This window comes from Aedes aegypti, chromosome 2 (assembly GCF_002204515.2).
Source record: "Aedes aegypti strain LVP_AGWG chromosome 2, AaegL5.0 Primary Assembly, whole genome shotgun sequence".
Classification (NCBI taxonomy): domain Eukaryota; kingdom Metazoa; phylum Arthropoda; class Insecta; order Diptera; family Culicidae; genus Aedes; species Aedes aegypti.
Window position 1 is genome coordinate 126,717,906 of NC_035108.1, and position 21,309 is coordinate 126,739,214.

The window sequence follows — 21,309 nt, forward strand, 5'->3', positions numbered from 1 at the left end:
GGGATGCATCCTTGAGATGTTTGATGTCTTGGGCACCTTATTTTGGATGAATTATAACTATATTTTGACGGTATTGAATTTAAACTAGATAAATTACAACTTATCTCGAACTATCTTTCGATAGAAACGTCCTAGTAAAAATATTGGTTTTCTATGTGTCACAACACAATGATAGTATTTGTCACATCTCTTGTATTCATCAATTTATAACGTACACTTTATTTGTTTCGGAGAAGTAATTGTTGATCAAGATCTTGATTATTTTTTCTAAAACGCACCTCCAAGCCATTAGAGGTTTTGGCCAACCAAAGTAGGTTTCTGCTCCATAGTGCGTCGCTGGCCACAGACACTACACGCAAACAAATTTTGTTGCATGATCTACCGAATCCATGGTAGAATTGAGAACTGCACCAACGATATTCAACCGACTAAAAAAATCTGTTAAGTTCACTATATTCTAGTAAAAATTACTGAGCAGTGCAGTAAATGTGACTATGTCCATAGTAGCATCCACTACAAAGCATTGTATTTCAATCCGTGATACCCACCGTGCAAAACAATGTAGTCAAAAGTACAATGCCAACCTTGTCAAATAAAGAATGTTTGTAGTAATTAATACTGCAACTCTGGTTAAATAAACCGAATATATTTTCTCGTGTAGTGATGTTGACGGTAGAGTTAACAGATTAATGGTTGAAAATCGTTGGTGCAGTTCTTAATCTTACCATGGATTCAGTAGTTTCTACAATAAAATTAATTTCAGTGTACTGGCAATAGTAAGTGAAAGGGAAGTTGAAGTTCTTGAGGCGCGTGACATGGATGGATGCCGCCAACTGTGGCAGTAGCTTCGACTGTTTTATGATCCTATTGTTTCTTCGGTTCTCACTCACTGGTTTCTAAGGGGTACTGAAACGACTCTTAAGTGAGTAATTCAGATTATTCATAAGAATTGGGCAAGCAAATTGTGCTACATCCGGGAATATTGGGGAACAATGCTGGAAGTTAAATGATGTTTGAAACATGTTATCGCTTGTCTATAAATCTTTACTTCATAGTTCCGCATTAATTACTGAATTCATAAGCGTTCGGTTGGCAACAGGTTAAAAAATGTGATAAAAAGTGAATGAGTGCGATTCTTGGTCAGTCCAGGATCTTTTCAGAAAGATATCATTCTACTCAACTTAAACCGCACTTGTTGACTTGTTACGCAAATCTCATAAATCATCAAACGATTTGGTTTGACCACCACACTTGCAACATCACTTCACACCTTTTCAGTCCAAACAATGATGATTTGGATGATAAATTCTCTACATTCGCTCGCTGCAAACAAATTCTAATTAAACCAGGCTGGACAATCGGCAAACATCTCGGTCCAACCGATGAATCTGTGCTCCATATGCTAAACAATGGAATCTAATCTCTAACTGCGGACGGTGAGGTGCAAAAAGCCATTCTTTGAAATTTGCCTAATTTGACAAATAGGTACTTCAACGTTGCATCTTGGAGACTGGCGATGAAGTCAGTATCAAACTAACGGCAGCTTGAGAATTGGTGGTGGTGCAATCTTCTTTCTGGCGCGTTACGTCCCAACTGGGGCGGGGCCTGCTTCTCAGCTTAGTGTTGTTATGAGCACTTCCACAGTTATTAACTGAGTACTTTCTTTGTCAATAGTCAATTTTAAACATATGTAACGTGTAGCAGATAGGAAGATACCCTATGTCCTGGGAGATCAAGAAAATTTCTAACCTGAAAAGATCCTTGACCGGTGGGAATTCGAATCCACGATCCTCAGCTTGATCTTACTGAATAGCTGCGCGTTTACCATCAATGGCATCTGAGCCCCTAAATGGTGTAATAATCAACAGCTAAAGTGACTGTGTCGCATCGAATGCAGTTGCCAGGGTCAAAATATAAATAAGTTTTACTTTTCAGCGTCTTGTTACAAGAGAGGTCACCTTTGGCTAATACCCAGCAAACCAGAGATTATATAAGAAAGTTAATATGAAATTGTACAAATGTGAAGTTTAAGTTGGAATTGGATATGATGCAAAATGTAATTGATTGAAATTGTTTATGGAGCCAGTAATTTGATCTGATTAGAATTTGCATCTTGTCCAATTGAAATTTCATTTGACAAAATATGTAACTTCATATTGTCATTCCCTTACGATTTCTCCTTTACTTGATTTGATTCTAATGTAATCATTAATGTGATATTAGATATGAGTTTATCTCATGAAAATATAAAATCATACAGGGGGAGATTACACATCGTCGGATGCATCTCAAAACCAGACACAGACCGTAAATGAGACACCTGTTCATGAATAAATTGATTACTGGATGTTGAAACATGAAAATCTTACAGAAACACAATGAAATCACTTGGTATAAGCATTTCTGTTTAGCTGCTTTAATAATTACTTCACTTCGAGTTGGATGTACTGGAGGAGCAACTGAAGTCACAAATCGAACCGTATTTGTTTCCCAGTCTAATACTGCTATTACAGCTGCATACTAGGTTGCCTACCTTTCTTTGGTGAATATATTAAATAACACAGAAAAAGATCCTCCAGCGTTTTAATATCTAATAAGAACACTCTTCATATTACTTTGCAATCTGATGGACAGAAATTTGCGGCTCGACTCACGATTTTTCACTTTGCAATGTTTGTAAAAATGAAGTCATATAAACTGCAACACACAGTCATGCACGTTGGTTATTATAAACGCTAAATCAAGTTGTTTGGAATTGTATTGACCATGATGAATTGTCTAAATTGAATGGATGCTATCATGTTTGTGCAAATAGAAAATTCGTGCATTTCCAATTTAACATTTTTTTTTAAGTATTAGCGATAACTTTATTCAATAAAGTTTATTGTGTTCCAGAAGTGTTTTGCATTTAAGCTAACTAATGTATTTACAAAATGTACCAACGACAAATTATCTTTAACATGGGTGGCAATATAGATGAGGTAGAAGTACCACGTGCAGTTAAGCTATTTTGTTGGATTTATATTTGCCAAATATCTGAGCCATTCAACAGTGACTGAACGGCACAGTGGTAGCATATATGATTAGCGATCTGAAGATTATTGCATGGGGGCTAACACCTACCGTAATCCGGGGTATCATTGATCAGCGGGGTAACATTGATCGGAATGACTCACCTCATCAAAAGTTTATATTATCATTTATTGATGAAACATTTTCAAATCATGAATAGTGCTTCTCTTTCCTATATTCATAAGCTAATAAAAGTTAACATTTTTGTGAAAATTGCGTTAACCTTATGCGTGAATTTGTCAACTTTTCGAAATAATGATTTTAATTTTTAAGGATGCCACTACCGAAGATTCATGTCTCACATAAGTTCTGCAAACGATATAAGCAAGCAAAATGTGGTTCTTACTAAAAATGACATCGCCGAAAACGATTCCGTTGTCAAAACTCTTATAAGTATGCTCAATTAGGCAACATTACTGAATTACTGAATTATTACTGTAAAATTCCCTTAGGAAATTGCCTACCTTTAGGCGTATTCTGTGGTTCGAGGTGTTTTTAATTTTAAAATAACTCAAAAAGTGAATGACTTGTAAGCGTTTGGTCTTCATATTCGGCTTCAGGGGCCATGATTTAAGTGAGTAACGACATTTTCAGTATTACCGAACGTTGTTTATATAGGTGATCAATATTACCCCATATCAACTAATTCAAAAAATCGCCTAAAACATTTTTTTTAACATGCTTAAATCTTCAATAAACAAAATACAGTATATAGTCTCGAGCTATGGGTGGCAGTACTTGTTTTAAAAATATAAAACCTGCAACATTTGCATTTTCAAACGAAATATTGAAGAAACATTCAGAAAAATGATCAATGTTACCCCGGATTACGGTACTCATTTTATCTTTTTAATTTTTTGTTTGTTTGTTAAAGCAAAGTTATATAAAATGCAAAACAATATTACATACGAAATTATAGAGAGCACCAAACGAATGCATCTTAAGTTGTATTTACCACATTGATTTTTTTTTGATGTACGTATATGGCCTCCATATTAGTACGAATAGAGGGATTCTATGCATTTTAAACAATCTTTTATTTCCATTTAAGCATTCACTTTGTTAAGTTGGATTTCTGTTATGTGAACACATTTGTTGGCTGGGTACTGCAGTTTATATCTGAAGTGATGTGCACAAATAGGAGCTCTAATTAGGTGGATACATGCAAATTCGATACGATTATCGACTTGATCTTTGTGAGGACATAAGTTTTGCCAATGCTAACATAGGTATATTCCACGAAATATTTTCTGATTTAAAAGACAAAGGCGGACTCGCGAAATTATTTGTTCTTCCATCATTTTTTCTCCACCAATCTAGATCAAACTCTCGAGAATAGTAAGTTAACGAACGCAAGTATGATAGAATTGAACCTTGGACTATATCCGGGACTCAACTAATTCAAAATTCTTAGCCGAACCGTAATGAATTCTTTCATTCCCACAAGTGACTGACTCAATTGTCATTCGAATCTGGATCTGGAGGACGGTTTGTTGATTTTTCCAAGACGCATGGCATCATCACCAGTCAAACAGAACCAATACGGAGTTGTACTCTGACCTAATAAATCTTGAGACGATTCTCCTGGTACGAGTCGGACCGAAAGCAATTAGATTTATTTAGGGTCGCGCCTTGTCTGCTCATTACTTATGAATGACTGAAACAAAGGGTTTCGCACCCCCCGTGATGTACTCAAAGGTATGGGAATAATTATCGTTTTTTCACACGTGTGAGTAAGGGTATGCGTTACACATGATAGAGGGGCTGTCATTTTTTATATGCGTTAACTTTTTTCGTCTTTTGGAACCATTTTTTTTTTTTTAATTTTGGATGTTTCTATTGAAGCACAGCTTGGTAAATGTAGCTTCATAGTTGCCTATTTGCCAGAGCCTGCTTCTCAGCTTAGTGTTCTTATGAGCACTTCCACAGTTATTAACTGAGAGCTTTCTTTGCCAAACTTGCCATTTTCGCATTCGTATATCGGGTGGCAGGTACGATGATACTGTATGCCCAGGGAATCAAGGAAATTTCCATTACGAAAAGATCCTGGACCGACCGGGAATCGAACCCAGACACCTTCAGCATGGCTTTGCTTTGTAGCCGTGGGCTCTAACCACTCTGCTGCAAGTTCATTAGCGTAAAACTGATTTACGGAAAATGACTCGCAATAAGCCATTTTTTGCAACATCAATAAAAATCACTTTTTGCCAACAGTTTGGATTCCGCCATGGACGTACGACTACTCATTAACTTTTACTTGTACCAAATTTGATTAGTTTCAAAAAATCTGAAGGCTATTCTACTGGTCTTGCTCTTCTAGACATAGAAAACGCATTCGACAGTGTTTTTCATGAAGGCTTGATTGTAAAATTAAAAAACTTCAACTTTCCAACATACATTGTAAGAATAATCCAAAATTATCTGTCAAATCGTACACTTCAGCTTAATTATCAGGACTCCAAGTCTGAAACACTTGCTGTAATAGCTGGTGTACTCAGGCCAATATTGTACAATATTTCCACATTTAACTCACCTGTGTTATCTCAGGGATTTCAAAAATTGTTGTTCTCAGATAACACAGGCCTCTCCTCCAAAGGACGAAGTCTGCATTTTGTTGCGCATACTAGTATGCGAGATACCGGAAAGGCCAGAAAAAAACTTTCAAAGACCTCAAGTGTTTAAACATCATTTATTTTATGATGAAAAAAACATCCGTCAATTGGTGGACTATCAAACGTCCACCGGCTTCGTTGATGGCTTCAAACGACATTATTTGTTTGTTCGCTAGTGCAAACAACTCCGAAATTGAACTGCCCAGGTAACTCGCTTTCCCACGGTGGTGGTTTAAATAGAAAATCTTTACAGCTGTTTCATTTAGCTAATGGATGAATTATAACCATCGGCTGCATTGCAGTCATAATGTGCGAAGTTTGAATTATCATGAATTTATGGTGGGCTCATTCCCTGTACAATAAAGTCCGAAGGCTCTATAGTGACATCGCAAGAGGCAGTTCCTTTGAAAAGCTGCTGGGAAATTATTCGTTATAGAGAGTTTCCACTGTTGAACCTTCGTCAATCACAGCCATTAAGCCCGGTAGCATTCAAAGCTTTGTTTTTCTTCGTTTTCCGCTACTTGTTGTGGGAGGAACACTGTTGCTAACAGCCAACGCAAACTAGTAAGGACTGTTCATTTTATAAAGTGGACACTTTGTTTTTGCTATATCTTTTTTATTTATTGATAAAATCGTAATCGGTTTTCTGTGCATCGTTCAACTTTTATTCTACAATGCTATGAAAATATGAGATCTTAGAAAATGGATTTGGTTGAAGAGCTAAATAGTTTTTCCATAAACTCCTAAGGAAAGCTGTTCGTCAAAGTTTAACATTATTTTTCGCAAAACAAAAATCCTAAAATTTATGAACAAATTATATTTTTGTATCCTTCACTATTCTACTAAAGAAATAGCTTAAAAAAACACTTATTTACCACCATTCTCTGACATTAGGTAGATTTAGTAATTTACCCATTTATGGCCAAATTTGCTGATACACCATCCTTTCACTCAACGCAAAAGAGAAAAGTAAGAAAGCGTGTTCAAAACTAGTTTGATTTACTAAAGAAAATATATTTGTACAAACGAGAGCAAAATCGTGCGTTAAAACCACAGTCTTAAGTATAAATTTTACTCTTTATGGTAGTTTTACTTAAAAGTCACATACTTTTAAAATCGTGTACGCATATTTATCGATCTACAGCTAATTGTAAATGGTTTTCTCCGAATATTTCAATTGGTAATCTCAGAATAACATATTATGAAAATAATATGTGGAAAATGAAGTCGATTTTATTACAGCAGTGTTGCCAATTTTGATGATTGTCAATGTACTTTGAAAGGTCTTCTAAGAATAAAGCAATTGTGTTTCTATTGTGTTTTAAATGTGACGTGGGGACTAAATAAGTAACTCTATGAAGGCGTAAGTTATTTTTCATGTTTAAACTATATTAGGACTTCCATCAGGACGTACTTTTAACCAAAAAAATATATTCATATCAGTTCCCTTCAAATTTAAAATAGTTTTCTCTAAAAAAATATAGGGGAAATTGATTTTATTATATCTGCAAAATTGTTGTTCCAAAATTATCTTGATTTTTTCCATCAGGATTCTGATTGCTGATGCTTTCAAAAAACAAGCCTATTTGAAAATAAAAAATATAAATTGTCGAGTTTTCTAGCCAATTTCTAATAATCATTGATTATGATAACCTCCAAAAATCGACAATTCCAATCGTTGTTCCATATTCGTGTTAAATTTAATTATTTTGGAGATTTTTTATTATCACAACATTGTACAATACCACTCGAACGATGTGCAGAAAACCAATTGAAAATTGAAAATTAATAAATTAAAAAGATACAGCATGCAGAAAGTGTCCACTTTATAAAATGAACAGTCCTGTGATTGTTCTCAGATCAAATAATGGTATGAAACAAGAAAATTGACGATAATTTGATTGTATAACAAATAATCTCAAAACGTGAATGGTTTTGGAAACGGTATGACATACGGCGTAAGACATCTAAAAACTTCAAAACGCATTATTCCAGTTGAGTAATCTGTCTGTTATAGTTATCATTTCAACTCAAATTGTTTTCCTAAAGCAGGAAAACTGATTAAGCAAACTCAGCTGGAATCATCTCACTTCCTCTGTCTTCCTTCGATGACAAAACGAGTTCCTCCGCAAATCGGATGTAAAATTACGAATCAATTCCTTGATGCGCATTTCTTTAACCACTGGACTAACCAGTTGACAGTTGCGACAGACGTACCCACTCGTGTCTCAAACATTTCGCTAAAGCTGTAACGAAATTCAAGGTTTCTTCTTATCGGAAGAATACTCTTGTAGTGGACTTCAGTGTTTTACCGAAACGTCCCTCAACGAATCAGGTGGAGGAGTTCCTCAGGGATATCGTTAAACTCGATATGGTCGATGTTAGGAGCATCCAACTCCACACTCTACAAAACATCGAAATGCACAATGCAGGCTTGCCCCTTCGCCTAGCGAAACAACATCATCTGAAATACTCAATCGGGTATAACGAAGTGAGGTACTACATCCCAATATACGTGGATGGCCCAACAACCACCATCAGGATCCACGATCTATCACCACAGATGTCGAATACAACTATATCTAACTACTTGCAAAAGTACGGCAAAGTCATCTCCATTAGCAATGAAGTGTGAAGGAATTATTTTGCCGGAATGCCAAACGGAGTTAGATTGGTGCGAATGCGAATGGAGATACAGGTGCCGCCTTATATCACTATCGACAATCAACCCTCGCTCGTTACCTACACAAAAAACGATAAACCCAAAACATCATCGGACGAGAAAAAAGATGAGCAAAACCAACAGCAACACAGCTCTGTTTCTACTCCTACGATTAGGGACGAATGACCTTCGGGTTAAAATCCCTCTCAAACAACTACAACAATCTGTTTCTACTATCATCAGCCAAGCGATCCACGATGACAACCAACCGATGGAACAGCATCAAATCAGCCTTAGCTCAGGAGAATATACTCCTGCACCAGCTCTACCTTCAAGAAGGGAGCCATCAGTGTAACATACTATATTGTTTGATATACTTTATTCCGAATAGCCAGACGTCCACTCTTCCCGTGAAGGGAATTGTGTGGTAAATGTCCTGTAAGGAAAGTGACAAGCAACTGTGAGATCACTTGGAGTAAGGACAATTTTGTCCCAATTCACCAAAAGTGGAAACAACGAAGTGTGTGTAGATCTACGGTTCACTGGATTTTTCTCCAGTAGATCCAGTACCCATAAACGAAAAGAGCAAGAAAGTGCTGCTTTCGTGTAGCGGAAATCTTGTCTACTACGGAAGCAGTTGAATGGCGGTGGATTCCTACTAAATCGAACGTAGCAGACCTTGCCACGAAGTAAGGATCGGGACCCGATCTTAATGAAACTAGTGTTTGGTTTCGTGGTCCGGAATTCTTACGTTAACCAGAGGATACGTGGCCCCAACTACAAAAACAGTTGTTGGGGACGCCTTCAACGAACATTAGGATACGTCCATCGCTTCGTCGATAATATAAAATGGAAACGGCAAGGAATTCCGCTAAAATCGGGAATCCTTACTCAAGCTGAATTGATAGTAGCCGAGAAAAATTTATGGAAGATAGCGCAACAAGAATACTACTTCGATGAAGTGGAGTTGGCAAAGAATCTTACAAAACCGTATCGAAATCAAGTAAAATTTATAAGCTTTGCCCCTTCCTGGATAAGTTTGGAGTACTTCGTATGAGGGGCCGACTTGATCTTGCTCCATACCTGCCGTACGAAGCAAAGTTTCCCGCAATACTTCCTCAACAATCCTCTATTACGTGGCTGTTAACAGATTGGTTCCATCGCCGTTATCAACACGCCAATCGAGAAACGGTCATTAAGGCTAAGTAGTCCGTCATTCGTTTTAGCAACAATGATGACTTTTCAGCTTGCATTTCAAAGTGATAAAACTCAGTCTTGATAGTTTATATTGACTTGAAAAAGTATCACTGTACGCGCTAACATGCATAGAGTATGCTGATACTTTTTGAGCTGTGCCAGTGCAAAACCAACTTATTTTCTTTGATTCAAAATCGTGAGGTGAATTTGCAACAATCATCAACGACGCGTATAAATTTCGATGACGGCCTACTTCGCCTTAATGAAATGCGACAACGTTTTCAAATTCCAAAAATGCGTGCATTAGTGTCTAAGGTAGAGAAATCCTGCATGTGGTGTCGTGTATCGAAAACTGTCCCGAATACACCAGCACCATTTGTTCGTCCCTTTACATAGGGTCAAAGCACTATATTTCGACCCATGAAACCAGCAAATGTGATGAAAACTCCTATGAAACCTACAAAAATGCCTTTATTAATATTTAAATTTGACAATTGAATAAAAACACATATTGTTTGTTCATGTATAGCTTCTTTCAGGTGATATTTCATTATATTTTTTGTATTTTTCGGGATAAATGGCTTTATCTTTTTGTGCTATATTTCGACCCATTGTTTCAGTTTTCGACCCATACTTGTGCTAATTTTCGACCTGCAGCATATTGCAGCAGTATATTCGTTGTATTGTATGAGGAAAACACTAATTTATGGTATTTATATAAAGTTTGTGCTTGTCTCACTAAAGGGAATAGAAATCATGTTTTTTGTTTCTATTTGAGTACATTTTTATTCTGAAAAACGAACATGGGAAGATCAAGACATTTTTGGCCAAGGAGAGCTGACGTGGACATTACTTGATTTTTGTATCAATAAATCAATTTTTCGTTGAAAAAAAAAACAAACACAAAACCATTTTATTTAGAGCATATAATTCATTTGATCATTGTGTAATTAAAAAAAAAGATAACACAAAACTTGCTCTTCGGCTAATTGGCATTCGATTTTGTCTGCTTCTTAGTCTTTGGCTTGGATTTTGTCAGCTGTTTTGCTACATAGTCGTGATGTTAGTTTGCTGGATCCTCTTTCGATACCGTATACGTTACGGCTTCCACGTAGTGCCAAAACTGACTTTGAATCCGCATTCGAATTAACCTCAATTTTGGCAAACCACTGTTTTATGTCCGACTGAGAAACCCTTCGTGACGAATTCAGGAGTTCAAATTGTGATGTTTGGGTGTCTTTTCAAGAATAAACGCATCCATGTGCGGCCTGTATATATAGAGTTAACATTGAAATTATTATGAAACTAAGACAATTTACATTGGTTTTACCTGGCCGATTGTTTTTTAAAATTGTTAGACCTTTCAACAAGATAAAGAAACCCTTTAACAGACTCTGAAACAGAGTCACGTGCAACTGGCCATACCCGTCGCTGACTGTTGAGTATCCACTCTTCGAGTTCTGTCTCCTCTTCCATTGTTAGTATTGTGGCCGGTCCTGGACGAAAGAAGGGCTGCGATTTCTCCAATCTCGAATATATAGTTGATTTCGGAATTCCTTCTTTATTGACATCATGGATGTCGGTTTCTGCGTAGACTTATCTTTAGTTTTCTGGACGCTGTAATAAGTCATATAATTTTGATGGAATTAAAGCAAGATCAGTATATTTCTCACCATTTTTATGGAAACCGTTGAAACAAGCGATTTAACTTCACAGAATAAGCACCACCGTGATGCACGAATATTTACTTCTGATGGTGGGTCGAAAACTGAAACAAATCGTTTGTTGAAATCATGGCATGCTTTTTCGACCGGTCGAAAATTGAAACATGGTGTTTCAATTTTCGAGCAATTTTAAACGTATAATTATATGTATTTTTGCTTATGAAGGAATATAATTCAATACAATATGCTTAAATTTGGTCTATTGTTGTCAACCTTCATTGAACAGGTATTTCTTTGATAAGTTTTCATACTGATTTGAGTCTTTTGCATATGTGACAATTTTTCATCATTGCAAGAAAACAGGGCTGATTCAGACAGCTGAAAATCAGATGAATGAATTTAACATCAAAATAACGTTATATACATGCAATTTTTATTACATCATTACATGTATAACAGCAATGACACATTCCAATGATTTATGAAGGTTTCAAAATTTTAAATAGTACTTTAAATCACGTTTGTTCTATCAATGGTTCGACAATTAGCACAGGGTCGAAAATTATCCCGATCCCTTGCCCTATTTGGGCCTCGACTACTTTGGACCAGTACTGGTGAAACAAGGATCGAACACTTCTTCTTTTTCTTGGCATGACGTCCTCACTGGGACAGAGCCTGCTTTTTAGCGTAGTGTTCGAAGAGCACTTCCAAAGTTATTAACTGAGAGCTTTCTTTGCCTAAATTGCCATTTTTCGCATTCGTATGCCGTGTGGCTAAGTACAGTGATACTCTATGCCCAGGGAAGTCAAGAAAGTTTCCATTACGAAAAGATCCTGGACCGACCGGGAATCGAACCCAGACACCTTCAGCATGACTTTGCTTTGTATCCACGGATTCTAACCACTCGGCTAAGGAAAGCCCCACGAACCCACGACTAGATGGGCACAGATATCATTGAGCGATATTTTATACACTTTCGTCAGTCAGCCTGCTGCTGTTTATTCCCAAGCTAAAAGCTGCGGGTTCCGTGAAATCGTTCATCATGGCCATGGGCATCCTGTTAGCCCATCGAATTCGTGAAGAACGCGTCCAGAAACCTTGATAATTGCCGTCGGAGTGAGCAAACCAACGAAAACAAGGATGGATACGGAAACTAGGAAGCACAAAATTATCGATGGCATTTTAATTTAATCGTCCATAATAGGTCAGAATTGACATGCAACAAATAGTATGGAAATTGAGGTTTTTATCAGTAGAAATCTTTCATGAGTACGTGACGGTCTCAAGCAGTCCTGGGAATGGTAATAGTAGTAGGCTTGAATTTCGCGAAAATCACGTGGCTCTCTCACTACAGTAGTTTAAAATCGTGAATCTCATCAAGTAGCCTATATTGGGTACATGAATTTCTCTAAATCAGTAGTGTCATTGAAGGCTCTAAATGCGGGAAATGCAGCGGGAAATAGAACATTTTTCTACAGTAATTTTGGGTTGCCCTTAGCAACGGGTGTTTTGCAATTTTCAAGGCTTTTTGCCTACAGCAGCGATGGGCGTGAGTTTCACTGGCTTCGCTGACTGTGATTGGCTTTGTTTGACTACTGTAGAATGAATTTCAGATTTTTTCCCAACCCTGGTCTCAAGACAGGAAATAGAAGAAGCTAACGTTATCCAGCGTCAATTTGGCGGTTGTATCTGGGAAACAACCTCTTACTTTTTCACTTAGCAACCCATTGCATTATGACTATGTGTGACGTCATACAGTTCGTTATTGAAAGTTTCTAGGGCTGTGTTGCTAGTCACCCTTTCGTTACCAAGGTTGTGTTGTGTGTTGTTAGTCAAACAATAACACGAAAAAAAATCGGCACGGGAAGATGGCACTCGAGGTAATTCATGTAATTTAGTTTTAACTTTTGTTTTATTTTAGGATGGAATTTTACAGTGCATGAGATGAAACTATAAGTGAAACCTTTAAGTGCTGAGACGTACGCTGAGCCGCATAATACTTGCAAATAATGAATGTGCATGAATTTCGCTAGCACTTTGCGTTAGATGATGCATTCGTGATTGTAGAGCTGTAGTGCTTATTTAATTTGATTGGGAAAATGAAAAAAAAAGTATTTTAAAACGGCAAATTTATTGCCAACAAACATATTCCTAGAATATACTTGTAGGGAAGACGGGGTAAGAGCGCCCGCCGTGGTAAGACGGACCACCTTCAGTCAGAGTTGCACAATATCAGTCATATCAACTGATGGCTGATGGACTAAAACTATCAATATCACTTTGATCTGACAACCAAGAGCGGTGATGCGACATCGCACTCTAGATCACAATCACTGCAGAATGAGTGATCACGTGGTAATTACCCACGCTATTAATGTTTTTCAGTGACCAACACACAGTTTTAATCCGTCTGCAGCACTATCAAGAATATCGTACCGATAAATTGCTATTTTAATTGCTTAATTTAAGGCTGAACTTGACCCATCAGTGGTATCCATAGTCTATCGCCATCAATGCACTGGTGATGGAGTAGACAGCATGATGTTGATGTGATATGGAAAGATTCGAATTGTATCGCAGTCGGCCTGTACAAATCAGCAAATTTCAAGCGCTGATAGTGACAGCAAGCAACTCTGCCTTCAGTTTGGCATAAAAATGGCGATTTTCTTAAAAGTTCACCAAGCACTTTCCATAAACACAAGATTTTTGACATTCCGAACCATTTAGGATGATATTTATGTTAAATTTTTCCTAACAAATATCAAAAACAAAGTTTCTGCTCGTCGATATTGAATTTGATCTAAATTTGACAGATGCTCACCTAGGCATTTCGGAAGGAATTTTTTTGTAAAATCATATCAAATTACCCGTCCATGCATCAACAGAAATGTGAAATATGCTTCGGTGAAGTGAAATTTGAATTGTAAATATTTAGCTTTGAAATGAGACCATAGTTGTGAAAATTGCGCAAGCGGGGTAAAACCGACCACTATTGATGGGGTAAGACCGCCACCCCTAATTTATAACAAAAAATGTCTAAACCATTTTAAAAGTTGTAACTACGTTTAACATTACTGTTCAAGTAAACTTAAATCAATTCTGTTATAAATACAAAAAAATCCGCATATTTTTCCAAAATATGGATGTCTCAAGGTGAAAATAAGTATATATATAAATTATTTCAATTAATTAACCCTAAAAATGATTCAATATACCCGTTAATTAATGTAAAATTCATTGAACATTATACTTTTTAGAACCACAGGGAACTGATATTTTTTTTGCAAAATTTTGAACGAAAATTGTGGTGGTCGCTTTTACCCCGTGGGTGGGCGGTTTTACCCCGTCGCTAAAAATAATCGTGATATGACATCACTTTTTCAAGCGTCAAGAAATAAATATTGTTTTACAAATACAACACCTGTGATATTTTTTTATCATGCCTAAGGTTTCAAAAAACGACATGCTACATCGAAAAAGGATTTATTAATTCTTGATTTTGACATATGAATTAAATTGCTTAGGCGGGCGGTCTTACTACGTCTTCCCCTATGACTTTTACGTCTAGGTGTTAGCTGCTGTTTTTTTTTTGGTCTAACCTTAGCTTGTCCCACCAAATGGAACGTTTTGTAATCATTCTTTTCATTCCATTGGAACTGTATGACGTCACCCATCTTCCCCTCAATATTTTGAATTTCCACTGCACTAATACAATCACACACAGACTTTCTCCTCACCTCTTCTATATCACATTGGGAGCGAATGGTCCGCTCAGTAAAGATCGTTTATCCTAAAGAGTCTAAATTATAAAGAGACGAAATGTTCCAATTGGAATTCCAAATTATCTGTCAGTGTCATTCCAATCGAACGAGAGACCTGTCAATCATAACTTCGAGAAAAACAAAGTGAAAAAGTATTGTGTTCGAAATAATAATATTTGCTTCTTAGATGGTAGGGCTAGTACGATCGTTGTGCGTCAATGATATTGTGAACAAATTAGAAAAAGTTTGGTGTCTATTATCCATCTGCATCTCCATCAACATTTTGCAATTGTAAACGACCGGATTCTGTTCTAAAAATGAGGATAAAAATGCTGCCAATATTGTTATTGATAGCCTGCGGTATAAACAGTGGATGATTGAAAGGAGGAATCCCTGCTCTATAAGATCAAAAATCTATGGATCTACGATTGAATTAAGGAAACTGGACAGCTGGCTTATGTGGATACATTCCAGGACTATAACCATCGATGAAATTCGTGAGTGAACATTTTTAAGCCTTTTCGAATCACAAAAAATCACGAGTTCAAGTGTTGTTTTTATTTTCTCTCTACAGCTGTGTTCCGTTCGTGCAACATAATTTCAATGGGACGTTCAACGATAAATAGGAGAATAACCAGGATGTGAAATCAGGAACTGCATACAAACAGCCATCGATTGCTAATGAATTGCATTGACAAATTGCGCTCTTGAAAGTGTATGCATTCATCGAACACACCCGCTGAAACCACTGCTGAATCGGATTTTTAGCAATAATCATGATTACATGGACACTTGGTCAGCATGTTCTTGCCCAATAGTATCCATCCCTTCGATACTGGTTGGGAAGTGTCTTAAACCAAGATCGGTCGCAGTACACGAACCTCGAAAAAGCACGCTTGTTGAACATAGTGTGAACCTGGTGCTGCTGGGGTTGGTTGAAAGCACAACCGCTGTTGAGTAAAGGCACTTCCTAAATAGTATCGAAAGGGTGCGGCAGGGGCACCTTTGGGTAGAAACATAAAAGGAACATGCTGATCAGTGTCCACGTAACAATTGATAAATCTTTAGATTCTTATCTTAATCGACGTACTTTATATGTCATAGGATTACAGTTTGTGTACCGTCAAACGGGGTGGCTTGCAACACATGATCATTTACCATCATATACCATAAATTACCATCATATTCACCGTAAAATACAATTATCGCAAAATTATAGAAAATTTAACATAAAATGGTCCTGCTGTGGCCAAAATCTAGTAGTGGACACAATTAAAGCTGTTATTGTAATTATTTGTACATATCAAACACTACTCATGTAAATGTCATTAAAACTGACACTTGATGAGGCTCAAAATCGTGACTTGAAAGCATGATGTAGATTTAATTTACAAAAGTAATACTCTGCATGATGTTTCTATAACTAATTATAATTAACATTATTTTAACAAATGCTTGGGGTTGGTTGATTGGAGTTGGAAAATATTGCAAGTCATCCCGTTTGACGGTACATGAAAATCAAGTGGATAGCAGCCAGGAGCCAAATACACATCTGTACTATGTTTTTGTAAGGAAAATTGAAAATCAATAAAACTTCAAAACAGGTTAAGCGTTACACGTTTTTATTGCAACTATCAACATTTTCACCTAGTTTCATTATTCGTTTCCATTTATAAGCATGTTACAAAGCCATTGATTTGCTATCAAATTTTCTTTTGCGAGTTTTCTTAGGTTCTAACGTTTTCAATCTGAACAAAGTAAATTTCCTGATAAGTTTATCTTTGATGCTGTGGCAATTTATAAAGTGAAATGCTTCAATTGAACTTAATAAGGATACAATCTTTTCAAACTGATTACCTACATTAGTATTAGCTGTTTTCACATGAGTTCTGAACATAACTTCGAGGCTAACGAAAAAATTGAACGTTTCTTTGCTAGCATACACTAGTGCATTGCCTGTGAAATCCTTAAGTATTGTAAATTTGGTAAAATTCGATAAAAATGGTTGACTTGAAATGCATGTTTTAACACACATATTACAAACAGACCCCCTTTTACAAACTTTTTGAATAATTGATCCTGTAATATGATACAATACGTTCTGTTCTGATTCATTCAATTTAATTTCAGGTGGTTTTGTAGGAAGAATCGGCGACAAGCCACCCAATGTACTAGGTGGAACATTTTCCTTTTCATACTGTTTCTGTTGCGCCAGATGATGAACATTTGTAGGGAAGTCGATCAACCATTCTCTGTCGTCTTGATCATAAGACGCACCAGAAACATGAGTTAAATATTGTGAAATACAAATCGATTTTAAAAGATTTCGAAATTGTTGCGCTGTTGGTCTCTTCTGTCTGATTCTAATTTGAGAAAAGAGGCTTTCGACACAGTCTTGAGTAAAACGAGATGTTAAGAGAAATTTATAATCTCTAACATTCAGGAAATAATCTTGCAATCTCAAAATTGAATTGGTCGCTAGGATTATGGATGACTGCCATGGTTTCCATTTTCTGTCATGTCCTACTTCTACTGCATGTATCATTCGTTTGAAAAAAGCCAGGAAATTTAGTGTTTCGCGATAGGTTTTGTAATTATCTATAAAAAAATCAAGCCTAATTATCAACTGAAGCAAAAACATCCAAAAGAGGGGGTTAGATGCAAAGGGGTTTAAGTGACAAAAACCTGGTTTAAAAGAAATTGACTTTGAATTTTATCAACTATTTTTCATTCCATGAAAATTGTATGAGGAGCAAAAAAGCATGCCCATGTTCTATCAAAATCAACTGAAAATACCATTGGAAAGCTTGGAAACAGTAGAACTTTTCAGTATACTTAATTCAAACCCAACCAAAATGTCACTTACGTCCCTTTGCGTTTAAGCCCCTCAAATTGCATTAGTATTACTTACATTTGCTAAGAGCCATACCAAGTGTCCTATTTGTTAGAAGTTTGAACCATTTTGACATACTATCTATGAAATAGGCAGTAGTCAAAACTTCAGGACGGTTCGTCAACTGACTGTAAAAACGAAGCGCAGCTGACACATTTGAATTCACAAATTTTGTTGAATTTATTACTTTCATTGCATCATATTTATTCTTTCTTTGAAAGTTCACATCATCAGTTTTAAGCTTGGAAGCGACTTTCAGTAGATTATGTTTTTCGAAATGCACGAGATCTGCCAAGTGGTTTATATTCACTTCGGCTGAGCACAACCCATTGGCTGCCACCACTTCTGGTGGCAAATAAAGGACCTCATTGTTGACCCAACCTTGAACTGCAGATTTAAATACGTGAACGGCATCAGGCATGACCTCTAACGTTCTTGTGGAATCGATGGGGTGCGTTACAGGGGCGCTGTTCAGAACATCAGTTTTGTGAAACCTCAATCCAATATCGTTCCAAAACTTTTTGTTACTTGGAGCACAATCTGAAGTAACAAAATGTACTTTGCATCCTATGGCTTCTATTTTAAAAATCAAATTCCACAGAATATCTTTCAGCACTTTTTCTGATATGCTGTTGCCCGTAAAGTGGAAGGCCACGATCTGCTTCCATCTGCTCTTGATTCCTACCAGCATAAAGACTAAAGCGTGACTTGCCAATGCGGTGTGCTTCTCTGTTGTCACGTTTCCGTAGAATTTACCAGATGGGATGCAATATGATCGTGCTTCCTCAATGGACATTTCGTCGAATACAATACCACAGTCCAAGTCAGCTTCATCCATCGTATTCACCTTCAGTTTAAGTAGATCCAACACATCCTGCAAAATTCCAGGCTCGAAAGAGATATCTTCCATCCTTTTCTGAAGAGTCCGTTCCGTAGGCAATGGATATTTCTGACGCTCATATTCGTAGCCTTTCTTACCACAGGCAAATTTCGTTCTAAGGCTTTCGGTTATTGTGGCACTGCTCCATTCTTTCGGCCGCTTTTTATCGTATAATAAGACATCTACTTGGTCAGCGTTGAACGTATTATTCAATGCCTTCAACGCAGAGTTGGATCGTTGTTGTTGCTCTTCAATAGTGTCTCCTTGAGATTTAACAATCTGCTCCAGATGTTTACACTTGTTCTCAAGCATTTCGATTTGCCTAAAATAGAATAATAGTGATAATACTGTAGATTAATAATAATTAATTCCTAAGCTCATACATTTCATATATTTGCTTTGTCCTTGCACACACTCTATCGTGTTCAGCGAAATTAGAATGCCGCTCTAGGCCTGGCGCGTTTGACGATACATCAAAGGAATACGACGTTTCGGTATTAGCATCAAACTGAGAGTCCGGATTAGATTCCTTCGTTCCATCAAATGATTTTGAATGTTCTGGAACTGATTGCGCGGAATCATTACAGTTTATCGCGGGGCATTTTTCATCCTGTGTGTTGGAACATTTTTTCCCTGCAGTTCCGAATCATTTGCAGGTTTAATCATCATTGACCGGGATTTTGAGTCTGTTTGCACCTGTGCGTTTCCGCTCAATGTTTTTTTTGAACAATCTTGTGGCATTGATGGAAACTCAGCTATCTGTGGCACGAACTGGTAAACCGGTAGAGCTCCTCTTGTTTTCAAAATCTTCCCTTTTGGTGAAGCAAAATAAATGTCGCCTTCGCCGAAGTGGAACTGAAATTATGTTTTGGTAATTGAAGTTCTCGTGAAACTAATGTAAATACTTACGCTGCAGAGTCTGCTGCTATCCGCAAGAGGAAAATCTAACGGGATACCACAAAACTTCACCCATGCTGCTCTTTGTTTCGGATCCGCTGGGAACCGAAAAAAAGCAATGTTTTTGAATCCTGGAGTAGTTTTGTTGGAGCAAAATTTTGCCAAGCACTTCATTTTTGTCTTTGAAAGTTTTCAATAACTTCAACCACAACGAAATTTAATCCCGAATCACCACCGCTTGTATGTTTATGAAAAAGTCAAGAGAAGTATTGAACAATGACAGTGTTGCGCGTGTTGGAGAACTAAGTTGCCAAACAAATTTATTTACCAAATGATCAGATTTCGTCTCTTTATAATTTAGACTCTTTAGTTTATCCATGCTACTAGAAAGCCGGATGACGAGACGATGGAAACAGTTATCATCGAGGCCGAGGGAATGATAAACTCGCGACCGTTGACTTACATTCCCATAGAATCCGCCGACCAACAATCACTTACTCCCAACCATTTCTTACTCGGGAGCTCAACTGGAGTCAAGCAACTTTCTGTGTTATAGTTGCCCTGAAACTACAGTGTTTGTGGTTCCGCTGTTAAGAAATTCGGTTCAAACAGGAATGAGAATGAACCCAAACAAATTTAATAATGTATCCCTGAGTATGTAGATAAAATAGGTCTTCTTTAAGTTTCAAAATTATATGATGAGTTTTATAATTAAAATTGATAGATTTAATTGCATTCAAACAACTCAAGCTGTCTGAACATATGATAAAAATATTGGGTAAAAATTGTTTAATCAAAGAACACGTACAATATAAGGCTGTTAATTCAGCTACGAAAATTGAACAAGGTGATTGGAGTTTGAAAAAATATGCTGAAAAATGATTATACACTTTAAAATCAGCAAATCCTTGGGTCAATGATCCATCTGAAAAATAAAACTGTTTAGCATCAAGACCTATAAATTTACGTTTAAAAAATAATGGAGCAAAACGAGAATATTCAGTATTTGATTTTTTTTTAATTCTTCATGCAATGACAAATCAATATTAGGTTGAAATGAATGAACATCTATACCAAAACTATGAAAATGAAGAGAATGATTAGAATTTGGTGCCACATTTATAGAACAACAATAATTGAAAGAATCTTAAATTCTACAAGTAGGATTTATGTCATGTAAACATTTCAGTATATTAACTATTAGATGGTTTATACTGAAGCATTGAATCATAAATTTACAATTCAATTCATGTAAACGGATGAATTCCAGCTAAAACTTCTACAGATTTTATCGATGATCGATATTGAATTTTTTCAAGTTTACAAAACTTGGATTGGACCGAACTTGCAAAAGTAAAACATCCATATTCCAAAACAGAACGAATAGTGGTTGTATAAAGTGTAATTAAATCAGAAGGATGAGCACCCCACCAGGTACCTGCAATGGTTCTTAGAAAATTTATTCTCTTTGCACAAACAACTTGAATGTATTGAATATGTTTATTGCACGATAATTTCGAATCGAACCATAATCCTAAATACTTATGCTCATCAACTTGTTCAATTTCGTGACTATGAAGATACAAATGAATATAACTGCGGAACACGGTTTTGTCTCAAGCACCAAAATACCGCTATTAACTTAATTAAGGATTGTTGAATCCATTGCCA

At 36.6% G+C, this 21,309-nt stretch overlaps 1 long non-coding RNA gene across 1 annotated transcript; it reads left to right on the forward strand.

The window, feature by feature from the left end:
* The first annotated feature begins 14,985 nt into the window (after positions 1 to 14,985).
* Positions 14,986 to 16,223, forward strand: LOC110676009. The gene is made up of 2 exons (XR_002499994.1): positions 14,986 to 15,465; positions 15,543 to 16,223. It is a non-coding gene; the product is annotated as an uncharacterized LOC110676009 (long non-coding RNA).
* Positions 16,224 to 21,309: the final 5,086 nt, after the last annotated feature.